Raw genomic sequence first — 12,807 nt, 5'->3', positions numbered from 1 at the left:
TGAACAGAACGCTATTATAAGCGTATTACGACAGGAGTTTGCCCTTAAAATGCCCTAAGAGTAGGTAGTTTCTTTATCATAGACTGAATATACTAGCGTATGGACCACCTGACAGCCCGAGAATTCGTCACCAATTTGATTTGTTTAAATGTCCGTGAGCTAGTGCCACAATATTAAAAAAAACAACGACCCCTATACCTCAGTGGTTAGTGACCCTGCCTATTGGGCTCGAATCCTGCCAATACTTCGGTAGGTGCAAACATTTATACGATGAATATGGATGTTTGTTTCCGAGTCATGGATGTTTATATGTATTTATGTATGTTTGAGTAAGTATATTGTATTAAATATATCGTTGTCTTGCACCCATAGTACAGGCTATGCCTAGTTTGGGGCAAGTTAATTTTTGTAAGAGTGTGTCAATATATTATTATTAGATATATATTGTTCTGACTAACGGGAATTGAAGTTCAGTCCGCAATTTGCTGAAAGTGGAAGAATGTTATTTTCGTTCGATAGCTTTGAAAGTGTTGTATTAATTCATTGTCCGTTTGTACGTATGTCAATACTATTTTTCTCAGGAACGTTTACTAAAAAAGTAGCATCAAATCTACTCAAAAATGTATTGCCATTATTTCCTTCGGTTATAATACTGCGAAAACTTCTGTACCGATCGGAAAAATACTGATACTATAAGATGCAACGTGTTTCTGAAAATGTTTAAGTGTATGTTTGTTTGGTTGTTACTTATACGAAGCTTATATTTATCTCTACTAAATATGACACTTCATACAATGAGCAACACTTATTAACCATTATTCTATTTGCTGTTGAAAGTTTCAAGCTATCATGATTCCATTAAGGCTATTTAAACCTTATATTTTAACAGTATGCGATCAATAAAAGCCTTATGGAAACATCTCATAATTTCCATTAACATAATAATATCAAAATAGTTTGCTGAAGTCAACTAAATGCATTTTAAGCGCCTACAAAATGTTAATAGCAAAAATATTCTCATGCGGTTTAAATATACTTACAGATTAAATAATTTTCTAAAATGTTTATCGTTTGAAACTGTTTTTTTTTATGGAATAGGAGGACAAACGAGCGTACGGGTCACCTGGTGTTAAGTGATCACCGCCGCCCACATTCTCTTGCAACACTAGAGGAATCACAAGAGCGTTGCCGACCTTTAAGCTTTTTTTCAATTTACCCATGTCGTATCGTCCCCGAAACACCGCACAAGGAAGCTCATTCCACAGCTTTGTAGTGCGTGGAAGAAAGCCCCTTGAGAACCGCACTGTGGAGGACACACATCCAGATGGTGGGGATGATATCCTAACTTGTGGCGTGTCATGCGATGGTGGAATTCGGCGCCAGGAATCCGGTTAAACAGCTCTTCGGAACACTCCCCGTGATAAATTTGGTAAAAAACACACAATGAAGCGACGTCTCTACGCAAGGCCAAGTGATCCAGCCGTTCACAGAACACTGGGTCCCCGACAATTCGAGCTGCTCTGCGTTGCACGCGGTCAAATGGATCGAGCTGATACTTGGGTGCGCCAGACCAGAGATGACAGCAATACTCCATGTATGGCCGGACCTGCGCTTTGTAGAGCGCTAGAATGTGGGCCGGCTTGAAGTATTGCCGTGCTCTATTGATGAGGCCCAGCTTCTTCGAAGCCAATTTTTGTCATTAAATGACGGGAGTGAGCGAATGGGATTTGTTACAATAGATATTAGATATTGTAACTATAGACGTGACCCTGTCTACTAAGCTAGAGGTCCCGGGTTCGAATCCCGGTAAGTGCAAACATTTATATGATGAATATAGATGTTTGTTTCCGAGTCATGGGTGATTATTAAGTATTTATGTATGTTTAAGTAGGAATATACTTAAGCATTTATTCAAACAATACAAATCTAATAACTATATTTACAATACTATAATTAGGTATATAAAATTAAAACTATCATTACGGGGAAGCGTACCAAGAATACTGCCACTTTTCCGCGATGGATAACTAGTCTGATCCGTTGTCCGAAATAGCTGCCAGCCAGCGCTTGGGTTTCCAGTAGCCCTATTAAGCGAGAAAGTAGTTATATATAAATTCTCCGCCCCACGGGCCGATTGTCTCGACACCAAACGGCACAAAGATGTATGACTCAGTGGGACCGACATATTTGCAACACTTGCTGTCTGCGGGAGTCGAAGCAGTAGCCCCAGCACCAACTGGCGTAACTTGGACATCAGAAGAAGCCAGAGTGTCGACGCAAGTCGTGTCCTACACCAGCGCCCTTCCCCGTGCCCAAGCTATTAGGACGCTTGTCATCGCGGTGAGTACCATTTGGCTCTAAAACAGCTAGTCTAGCTATTCATAATTGTCATTCTTACATAGCAACGTAATTAAAAATTCTGCTAAAGTACTAGGCAGACATGAAACACGCCCATATTTCTATAAATGGACACTCATAATGTAGATTATGCATGCGAACTGGTGTTGTGTGTGAGTGTCCGCTACTTCCGATGATGACGACAATATGTCTGTTTAAAACATTGTCTGCGTGTTTCAGAATGGTCTCTGTCTATATTTTGTATGACGTAATGTTTGCACGTTACTTTAAATTCAAATATTTTTATTCAAAATACGATATAAAATCACTTATTGAGAGTCAAAAACTACCACCCATTCCAAAAGGTATGCCACAGACCTTAGAAGAACGGGCGCAAAAAAACTCAGAGGGCTTCTTCTAGTCTAATATATAAAATTCTCGTGTCACGGTGTGCGGGACCGAACTCCTCCGAAACGGCTTGACCGATTCTCATGAAATTTTGAGTGCATATTGGGTAGGTCTGAGAATCGGACAACATCTATTTTTCATCCCCCTAAATGTTAAGGGTGGTCCACACGAAATTTTATTTTTTATTTTTTGACATTTTTTTTTAAATTTGTTTGATTATGAGTCAGCATTAAAAATAACATACAACTTCAAATTTTCACCCATCTACGATCAACAGTTACTTTTGTATCGCGATTTTAATATCGGTTAAGTTAACTGTTTCAATACAACGTTTGCTGGGTCAGCTAGTTTTTTTTATAAAAGTATGTTTTTATATAAAATCGTACAATAAAATTTATTATTTAATAGCCTGTGGTCGGTCGCTCTATTCCCAATCAGTTGTATCATAAAGAAATTTAAAATAAAAACTTAGAAATTATTTTATGGCTATTGGATGAGTGAGCGCCATAGAACATTAACGGAGATACAGCAAGATAGATACTGTAACCGATTTTGATTGACAGGTCGCAAACAGTCGGCCACGATTCCTTAGTATTTTTAAATATTAAACCACTAACTAACGCATACATTGACAAATGAAAAATTGTTCATGCATTCTCGGGCTGTCAGGTCGTATATATACGCTACTCTATGGCGCCAACACTCAGAGCAAATTACTAGAGTAATTTACACACAATTATATATAAACTTATTTTCTTCCACGTACTACAAAGCTGTGGAATGTGCTTCCTTGAGCGGTGCTTCCGGGACGATACGACATGTAGGTACCCTACAAAAAAAGCGCGAACACCTACCTTAAAGGCCGGCAATGCTCCTGTGATTCCTCTGGTGTGAAGATTAAGAACACGAGAATGTGGGCGGCGGTGATCACTTAACACCAGGTGACCCGTACGCTCGTTTGTCCTCCTTTTCCATTAAAAAATATAGCTTTTTTAAAATCTATTTTACGAGTGGGAGGCTCCTTTGCACAGGATGACGGCTAGTTTATGGGTGCCACAACGGCGCCTATTTCTGCCGTGAAGCAGTAATGTGTAAACATTACTGTGCTTTGGTCTGAAGGGCGCAAGGAAATGAGACTTGACATGTTATGTCTCAAGGTGACGAGCGCAATCATAGTGCCGCTCCATATTTTTGAATTTTTCAAGAATCCTGAGCGGCACTGCATTGTTATGGGCAAGGCGTATCAATAACCAGCTGAACGTCGTGCTCGTCTCGTCCCAATTTTTCATAAAAAAAAAAGCTCTAAGCAGCTGGCTGATGTTCTACTGTCCGTGCGAAGCCGGTGCGGGTCGCTAGTGACATATGAAATGAAACAGATTGAACATCAGGAAATATTTCTATGAAAAATTTTCCAATGGCTATTATATTGTGCCTTACGTGTTTTTTAGTAGTCAGTTTGTGTGATAAAAGAATAAAAATGATATAGTAACAGTTAGAGGATGACGTCACTCGCTCGTATGATGCTCGATGCGACATTCCGTATCGGGTGACAGACGACAATTCACTCGATGTAAATAATAATTATAATATTGAAATCTATACGCGACGCATCCTCTCCGCTTATGTTGTCCTGGTATAATTGTATATGTTATTACAGTTACAATACATCAAATAACAGCGGCCAAGCGCGAGTCGGATTCACCCATGAAGGGTTCCGTAGCAGCAAGTAATATAATATAAAAATTTCTTGTAGTTCGTTATAACAGTTTTTAATTTATTAATAGTGTATTTTTTTTATTAAGTTATTCATATTACGATTTATGACGTAATAAAAAAAACTACTCACTAGATCTCGTTCAAACCAATTTTCGGTGGAAGTTTGCATGCTAATGTACATCATATATTTTTTTCAGTTTTATCATTATCTTATTTTAGAAGTTACAGGGGGGGGGGGGGGGGGTAGAAACACATTTTACCACTTTGGAAGTGTCTCTCGCGCAAACTATTCTGTTTAGAAAAAGATTAATTAGAAACCTTCATATCATTTAAGAAGACCTATCCATAGATACACACAAGTATGGGGTTGATGAAAAAAATTTTTGAGTTTCAGTTCTAAGTATGGGGAACCCTCAAAATTTATGTTTTTTTTTTTTCTATTTTTGTATAAAAACTTAACGCGGTTCAGAGAATACATCTACTAACCAAGTTTCAACAGTACCTATAATTCTTAGTTTCGGGAAAAAGTGGCTGTGACGTACGGACGAAGAGACAGACAGTCATGACGAATCTATAACGGTTCCGTTTTTTGCCATTGGGCTACGGAATCCTAAAAAGTACATTTTAATGGAAATTGAGGAAAAACGAGCATACGGGTCACCTGATGGTAGGTGATCACCGCGTCCCATACTCTCTTGTAACACCAGAGGAATCACAGGAGCGTACATGTAAATTCGAAAACTTTAACAACATTTACACATAACGGGCGAGTATTGAATCGGAGGCGCTTTCAACGGTTCTAACAATTTCACCACCGAACCGTAAAAGTACTATTTTTTGAAGAAAAATAAATGCTAAATACTTCTTTGAAACAAAAATCAAAACTTTAATTATCCAGCCTATTTCCTAAACAATTAAAATTGTGTCCAAAAATAAAACCTTGATTTTGAAAGGCACATGAGTAAATAAACGGTATAGGTCTCTAACTGCTTTCATAGTACTCCATCTATCATTTGCTGTCCTAGCCCGTAACTTTCCACCAGTCTTTTCAATGTCGTTTCTCCATCTTTTATTTTGAAGTTTTCTATTCGTTTCTCCGATTCTTGGGTACCATTTTTTAATTTTGATAAAGCCACAATTCTACACGATCAGAATCGAACGACAATGTGTAATATAGTGGTATGATGAAATCTCTTCTTTATCGTACTCGCGGTACTGTATAGGGATGACTCCAAAGGGTATATTTTATTCTATGGGAAATGATTCCATGCCATTTAGATTAAGGTCTAAATCATAAAATACTTTATTGACATACAATCAACAGATTGCTCGTCAACGTCAATCACTTAAAATCTTATATATAAAATTCTCTTGTCTCGGTGTTTGTTACCAAACTCCTCCGAAACGGCTTAACCAATTTGTGTGTATATAAATGATAAGGGTTAACCTACCCCTTAATATTCTTGTTATTTTTTTTGAAAATTTTTTTTATTTTTATTTTATTATGATTCAGCATCAAAAATACATACAACTTAAAATTTTCACCCGTTTACGATGAACACCTATTTTAGTATCGCGATTTTTATATTATTCTATTCCATCCACAGATACGCAATAGAGTTGCAAGATGGTAATCGAATTTAATAATTATTGTGGCGTTACGATATATTTGGTAGTACTGATAATCGGTCGTCATCTATTTTTATACCCCAAAAATTTTAATTATTGTTTTTTTTTTATTACTTTATATGGCAATACACCGTTTGCTGGGTCAGCTAGTAAAATATAAATACATGCTAATTTCCCAAAACTTTATACATATACATTTTAAAAATAATGCAATCTAGTAAAATAACACAAGGATGAACCATAAAAATTAAAAAAAAAAGTAACAACTATAATACTATTAACTTCCATATTGTAATATCGTTTTTGTAATCATTAATATTGTAATAAGCCTTAAATTTATTTATAGATAATAATAAGATACACTTTTGTTTTTTTTTTATGGAATAGGAGGACAAACAAGCGTACGGGTCACCTGGTATTAATTGATCACGCTGCCCACATTCTCTTGCAACAGGAGAATTGTCGGCCTTTAAGGGTGTAGGCTCTTTTTTTGAAGGTACCCATGTCTTATCGTCCCGGACACGGTACAAGGAAGCTCATTCCACAGCTGTGTAGTACGTGGAAGAAAACTCCTTGAAAACCGCTTTGTGGAGGACCGCCACACATCCAGATGGTGGGGATGATATCCTAACTTGTGGCGTGTCGTGCGAAGGTGGAATTCGGAGGCAGGAATCTGGTTGAACAGCTTTTCGGAACACTCCCCTGATAAATGCGGTAGAAGACACACAATGAAGCGATGTCTCTACGCAACGCCAAGTGATCCAGAAGTTCACAGAGCACTGGGTCCCCGACAATTCGTGTTGCTCTGCGTTGCACGCGGTCAAATGGATCGAGCTGATACTAATGTAATGTAAAATTTAATAACATTGCATACAAAAGAATTTAGAGTGCTCTTCTCATAATCGCATTGAAATATCTTTTACCGGTATATTTCTTTCACTTCCACATAAAATATCAAAGGAGTAAGTACGAAAATGGATTCAAATTTGTCTGACATTATAAACATCTCATCACTAGTACATAAATGTATATTTATCATCGAAGCCCTGCTTTAAAATGTGTTAACCAAACAAATCCATCTGCCGATCAATCTTTCATTAAAATAGCGAATATTTTTGGAGCTGGGTCGTGAATGTTAGTATCAAAGTGTTCCTACGCACGCCTACTCTTCAAATAAGATGTTTTATTTATACAATACTTGACTAAAAGCAGTTATGTTGTTGCTATGTCCAGTTAAAACCAAATAAAACAGAGTTTTGGTAATCAATAAGGCATTTATTTTCTCGAAATTCATATTTTGGAATACCTACTAGTTAGATAGAGTGCGCAAAGAGGATGTTAATACAACGTAGTAAGAGGCAGGACTGCCTAAGCAAAAATTTAAATTTAGTTTAGTATGGAACGTGCTGTCAAATGACTTAGGTTTGAAATAGCATTAATTACAATATGGCGACGAAGTACAATCCGGCTAAGTTTGAAAGTAAACAGTTGCTAAAAACGTAGTGGATTTCAGCTATCTCCGTTTTTTACAAGATTATAGCCGTCGTCTGTCAATCTATCAATGACTGCTAATGATATTTTAATAATATAATATCAATGATGACTGCACGTTTCGTACAATAGACAGATTCGATTTTTTCTTACGGGCATTCCCAATATTTAGTCTATCACCGGTTGTGGCCTACTTGAGATAAAAAATCGTAACTATCGTTGACTTTTCTGTCCCAATAAACTTATCGACGGTAACTCGTCTTATCCGTACTCGTACTCGTCCGTCTGTCAATGGAACCACGTATAGCTTACCAGGGATAGAAGTTTGTATGGAAATTGCAACAGTGAACTGGCGATAAGAATGACTTATCGGGTATATTGGGACAGCTTCAGATTATTGACAGCTATTTACTGACAGTAGAAGGTAGTAATTTATCTCTATCTGTACATAGTATATTTGGAACGGCCGTTAGATAGTTTTGCTAGACTGACAAAATCACTGTGGAATCAATTTATTATGTGAAAATGTAAACCTGTTGAATTATTTTCATTATTAAATACGTTTTATATTAATATATTAAATAACCCAATAACCAATTCTTTGGGTCATCTACGTTCCAAATTTAAATTGCCAGCAGCCAACAGCATTACGAAAAAAAACCTCCTATACGAATATGATCTCCTAGCTACTTTACCACGCTACGCTTAAATCGCATTAAATACTAAATCTAAAAACTAAACAAAAAATATTAACGAAATTCGATTCACTGATCAGCGTACTGGCAGTTCTGATTTTTGTTTAATAAAAAATACATCACGACGTCATTCTATCGTAACAGTATAGTATTTTTGAAATGTTGTGATATTTACTACGATATCGCTGCGGAATTCAACAAATACACAGTCGGGCATGAGGCTCACGTGATGGGGATTGGACCGCCCATGGACATCCACATCACCAGGGGTACCTTGAAGGTCCCTGAATCTTGTCTTTTCGGGAAAACTGCTAGGCTTATTAAAAACGCGCGGTTAATTGATTAATACTTAGATAATTTATAAGTCTAGTCTCTTGCTGCTAGACAATTGATGAAAACATGCCAGTTTTATTACTTTAGTGTGCGTGACAAGCTACGTCTTACATTCGCGATTTGTATGTCACTTTGTGTTGGTGTGCGTGTATTGCTCAAAATGGAGATTAATTGTTAACCTAAATTTTTTTCGACGTTTTCGCAACTGTCACAGTCTATCTGGACGTATAAATGATCTAAGTATTAAACAATCGAAAACGAGGCCATTTACAAGATTTACCAGTGGGAGGCTCCTTTGCACAGGATGCCGTCTAGATTATGTGTACCACAACGGCGCCTATTTCTGCCGTGAAGCAGTAATGTTTACACAGTGGCGCCTATTACTGCTTCACGGCAGAAATAGGCGCCGTTGTGGTGTCGGTCTGGAGGGCGCCGTAGCTAGTGAAATTACTGTCCAAATGAGACTTAACATCTTATGGCTCAAGGTGACGAGCGCAATTGTAGTGCCGCTCAGATTTTTTGGGTTTTTTAAGAATCCTGAGCGGTACAAAATTTTAATGGTCAAGGCGTATCAGTTATCATCATCTGACATACTGCTCTCTCGTCCCTTATTATCATAAAAAAATAGCCAGATGTAAGGATTAGTTGCTACGTAAATAAAATCTAGGCAGTAGTGAAATAGCGAGCCAGTGCTAGTATAGGTACTAAAACACATAGATATAACCATAAACTTGGATACGGAACTCTTACTGCAACATTCCCGCTCACGCAAACAGTTTTATAGCTTCGAAAGCAGGCAACATTGAGCGATGATAGCATAGGATTAATAAACTCATTAAAATTCTATCAATGGCCACATTATGAAATAGGTCATCGTTTTGGGGTACGCCATTGTTGAAACCTTTTTGAATTGTTTAATGTTCGCAATTGTATTTCATATTCTCTTCATTGTTATGATGTCCTGGTTGAAAATAGTCTTGATTGTCTTATAATTGTCATAATTCTCAACTGTCTGTCCAGTCACAACACATTCTTCAGGATATATATGGAGGTATTTAATTGATTATTATTTTGTTATCACACAAAATCATAAATTATAAGTCCTTTGTTTCCAATGGTATAGTTTTCAATGATATAATTAAACAAACCCTAATTTTCTATGACCTATTTTAAAATCGCTTAAATATCAATCCGAACTACAAAATATTTCAAAATATCTTCAGTGTGGCTGTCTGTTTACGACTTCTCAATTAAAATCGGTTTCAATAGTAACAACAGTTTCTCTTTCCTTTTCTATCTTCCTGTATCTCCGTGACATAATTATGTTCTTCTTTCTCGCATGTTTTGTTTTTCTGTGCGCTAGTGAATTGTTAGTCTATGGGTCTGCAGGTGGCCCGTGTTCCTCTATATTGTACAATAAATTAATTTAATATATATAATTTACGTGACACGTTGTTTGTCCGCGATGGACTCCTAAACTAATGAATGGATTTTAATGGGGATTACTTCATGGAGTGCAGTTTAGTCCAACTTGAGAGATAGGATAGTTTTTATTTCGATTTGGGACCCATAATTATTTTTATTTCCAATTTTTGTTTTGTATGGACATATTTTCTATGAGAAAATTTAGTGACCCACGGTTTGACAATTCTGCTGTGAAACAATTTCACTAAAACAACAGGGAGCATATTTTACGAAATAATTCTTGATATTATCAAATGTTATCGACGAATTAAAAAAAGCAGTATTTTATTTATTATGTACAGAACAACGTCTGTCGACTCAGCTAGTAATTTATATTTCTACAAGTGCTGACTCGGCAAACGTTGTTTTGTCATATAAGTAACTCATTGTATGAAGTGTCATAGTATGTAATGAAATATAGTTGACAGAATTAGTATTGCAAATAAATAGGTATTTCTAAGTCAAAAAAATAAGGGTTCCGGATAGGTGATCACCAACATATCATTTACAAAAACCTTCTACAAAACACCCTGCATCTCATGGTATAAGTATAATTCCAATCGATTCAGTAGTTTCCGCATTATAACCGGCAAGGCCGACAACGCTCCTGTGATTCCTCAATATGGGCGGCAGTGATCACTTAACACCAGGTAAAACATACCCTCGTTTGTCTTTTTCCATAAAAAACGGCCCTCCATTTATTAGTATAGATTTGCAGTGCTTCGAACATATTTAAACAAACATAGTTACTACGATGTTATAAGATACAATTGAATATTTTAAGAAATGACAATTCCCATACCACTAAAACTAAAATGGCGTGTGAACGAATGACTATTTGACTAATTTGAGCGCGACACAAAAACTATGTCTAATTAGTAGCGAGTTAGGTCGCGGGTGTGGTCTAGATGTCGCCGTCTGTCCTAATCAATTAGTACCGAATCGTCTTAGTTGACTGCTCGGGACAGCGAACCCGCGCTTACGAATTGAGGGTTATTGAACTACGCAAAACTGCTTCGAAACTTATGTCATCCTGTTTATCTATCCCATTTAGGTATTATATAAAATTCCACATAAAGGCATAAAAGGCATTTATTTTCTCACAATTGATTCCTTTAGAATTATTTTCGATGTTATTTCTAATATACTAGATACTACTACCGCTTCGGAAACAAATGGTGCTCTGAGAGGGAAAAATCGGCGCAAGAATTCCCAGCATTCCTTTTTTGCGCATCAAAATTTGAAATCTTATTTGCTAGTTACGAATTATTTAAATAACTGAATCTACGGTAAAATGTTCGGAGATTTCGTAAGAAGAACATACAAGAAACTCAGCGCCCAACTTTTTATATGGCAAATATTTTGTAGTTTTTCTGAAGTTGAAACTATAGCCAGAGATGATTATTATTATAAAATATTATTGTGTTCAATTTACATCCAAAAAAACATTCAGTAAATTTTCATACCCTATGAAATTTAATATTACAAGAATTTTATATCGAATTCCATAAATGCATCCTATCTGATAAGATTTTTATTGCTTCAGTTTATTACGTACAACTTGCACCGTTTAAAAGATTTATAGCTTACTTAAGTTCATTAAGAGTTAATAAGCACGAAAATCTACAACGTGCATTTTGATAACAAGATTATTGTTTAGGAATAAACTCTCACTTATAAACACTTTCACTGTTCGTATTATTTGATATCCCCTACAAATAAATGTACTAATTGTTTTAGATGGCTTGAGTTTATTAATACTAAATCAGCTAAAATATTACGAGTAAAAAAGTTTTAATTGTCACATAGGAGTCAAACAGGCCCACATTGGAATCACCTCAATGTTTAATTAAAGATAATCTAGTGTTATATATTATACATAAATATTTAAAGTATATTAAAGTTTATTGATTCCAAGACTTCAGCGTACAGAATATTACTAACTCGTAGGAAAGTGTGAATTATTTTAATATTTTACATACTGCTATGGGATAGTAAATGCGTTTCCTGTGGAGAAGGTAAGGAGAGGGTCCACCTGAGGTGACCCCCTAATCACCTGTTGAGAGCGTACCTGTGGCACAATGCCAGCCTAGTACCAGGGGCATATGATGTACGCGGAGGTGTATTTACCTGGCGCATGCGTCCCACCTGCTCTACCTTGAATATCTGTTGCAACCGTTGAATAATGATCTATAGCGTACAGAGATTAAAGGTTGGAGTGTACTGGCAGGGTGGTTCAAGCTTCGCTGGTCAACAGCCACCACCTGTTGCGTGCGCATGTGTGATTGTCGATGGGGGTAAATTTGGCGCGTGTCGTATTGAGGTGAGAATTTATGGCATTATTATTTATCGTTGAAGAATTTTTAAATCTATTCTTCTTATTGAATTATAAAGATTTTATTAATCTATAACGATTGGTAATTACTTTACGTTTAAATTCAGATGTTTTTCATCAAAGGAAAACAAATATCGAGAAATTCTAAATGAACCATTGGAATCACAAATCAGACCAAGCTATTGGTATGATGAAGTTAAGCTATTGTCTATGAAAGGACAAATAAACAATACATCTATTATAATTAATACGCAATCTTATATATATATAATAAAAATGGTCATTTGCGAAATTTATCCTAGATGGTACTACATACTTATTTTTCGAATTCCAACGTTCCTTCATTAATTTATTTCCTTTTAAAATGCGCCCAGCGAAGCGCGCGGGAACGGTTAGTAA

At 36.3% G+C, this 12,807-nt stretch overlaps 1 protein-coding gene across 1 annotated transcript in view; it reads right to left on the bottom strand.

Annotated features, from left to right (window-relative positions):
- Positions 1 to 12,807, bottom strand: part of LOC126966092 (papilin-like) — a 103,646-nt gene that overhangs the window by 45,615 nt on the left and 45,224 nt on the right. The window lies entirely within an intron of this gene.

The sequence above is a fragment of the Leptidea sinapis genome, chromosome 9, assembly GCF_905404315.1.
Source record: "Leptidea sinapis chromosome 9, ilLepSina1.1, whole genome shotgun sequence".
Taxonomy (NCBI): domain Eukaryota; kingdom Metazoa; phylum Arthropoda; class Insecta; order Lepidoptera; family Pieridae; genus Leptidea; species Leptidea sinapis.
The sequence above is the reverse complement of the archived record's forward strand: the minus strand, read 5'-3'. Positions and strand labels throughout refer to the sequence as shown.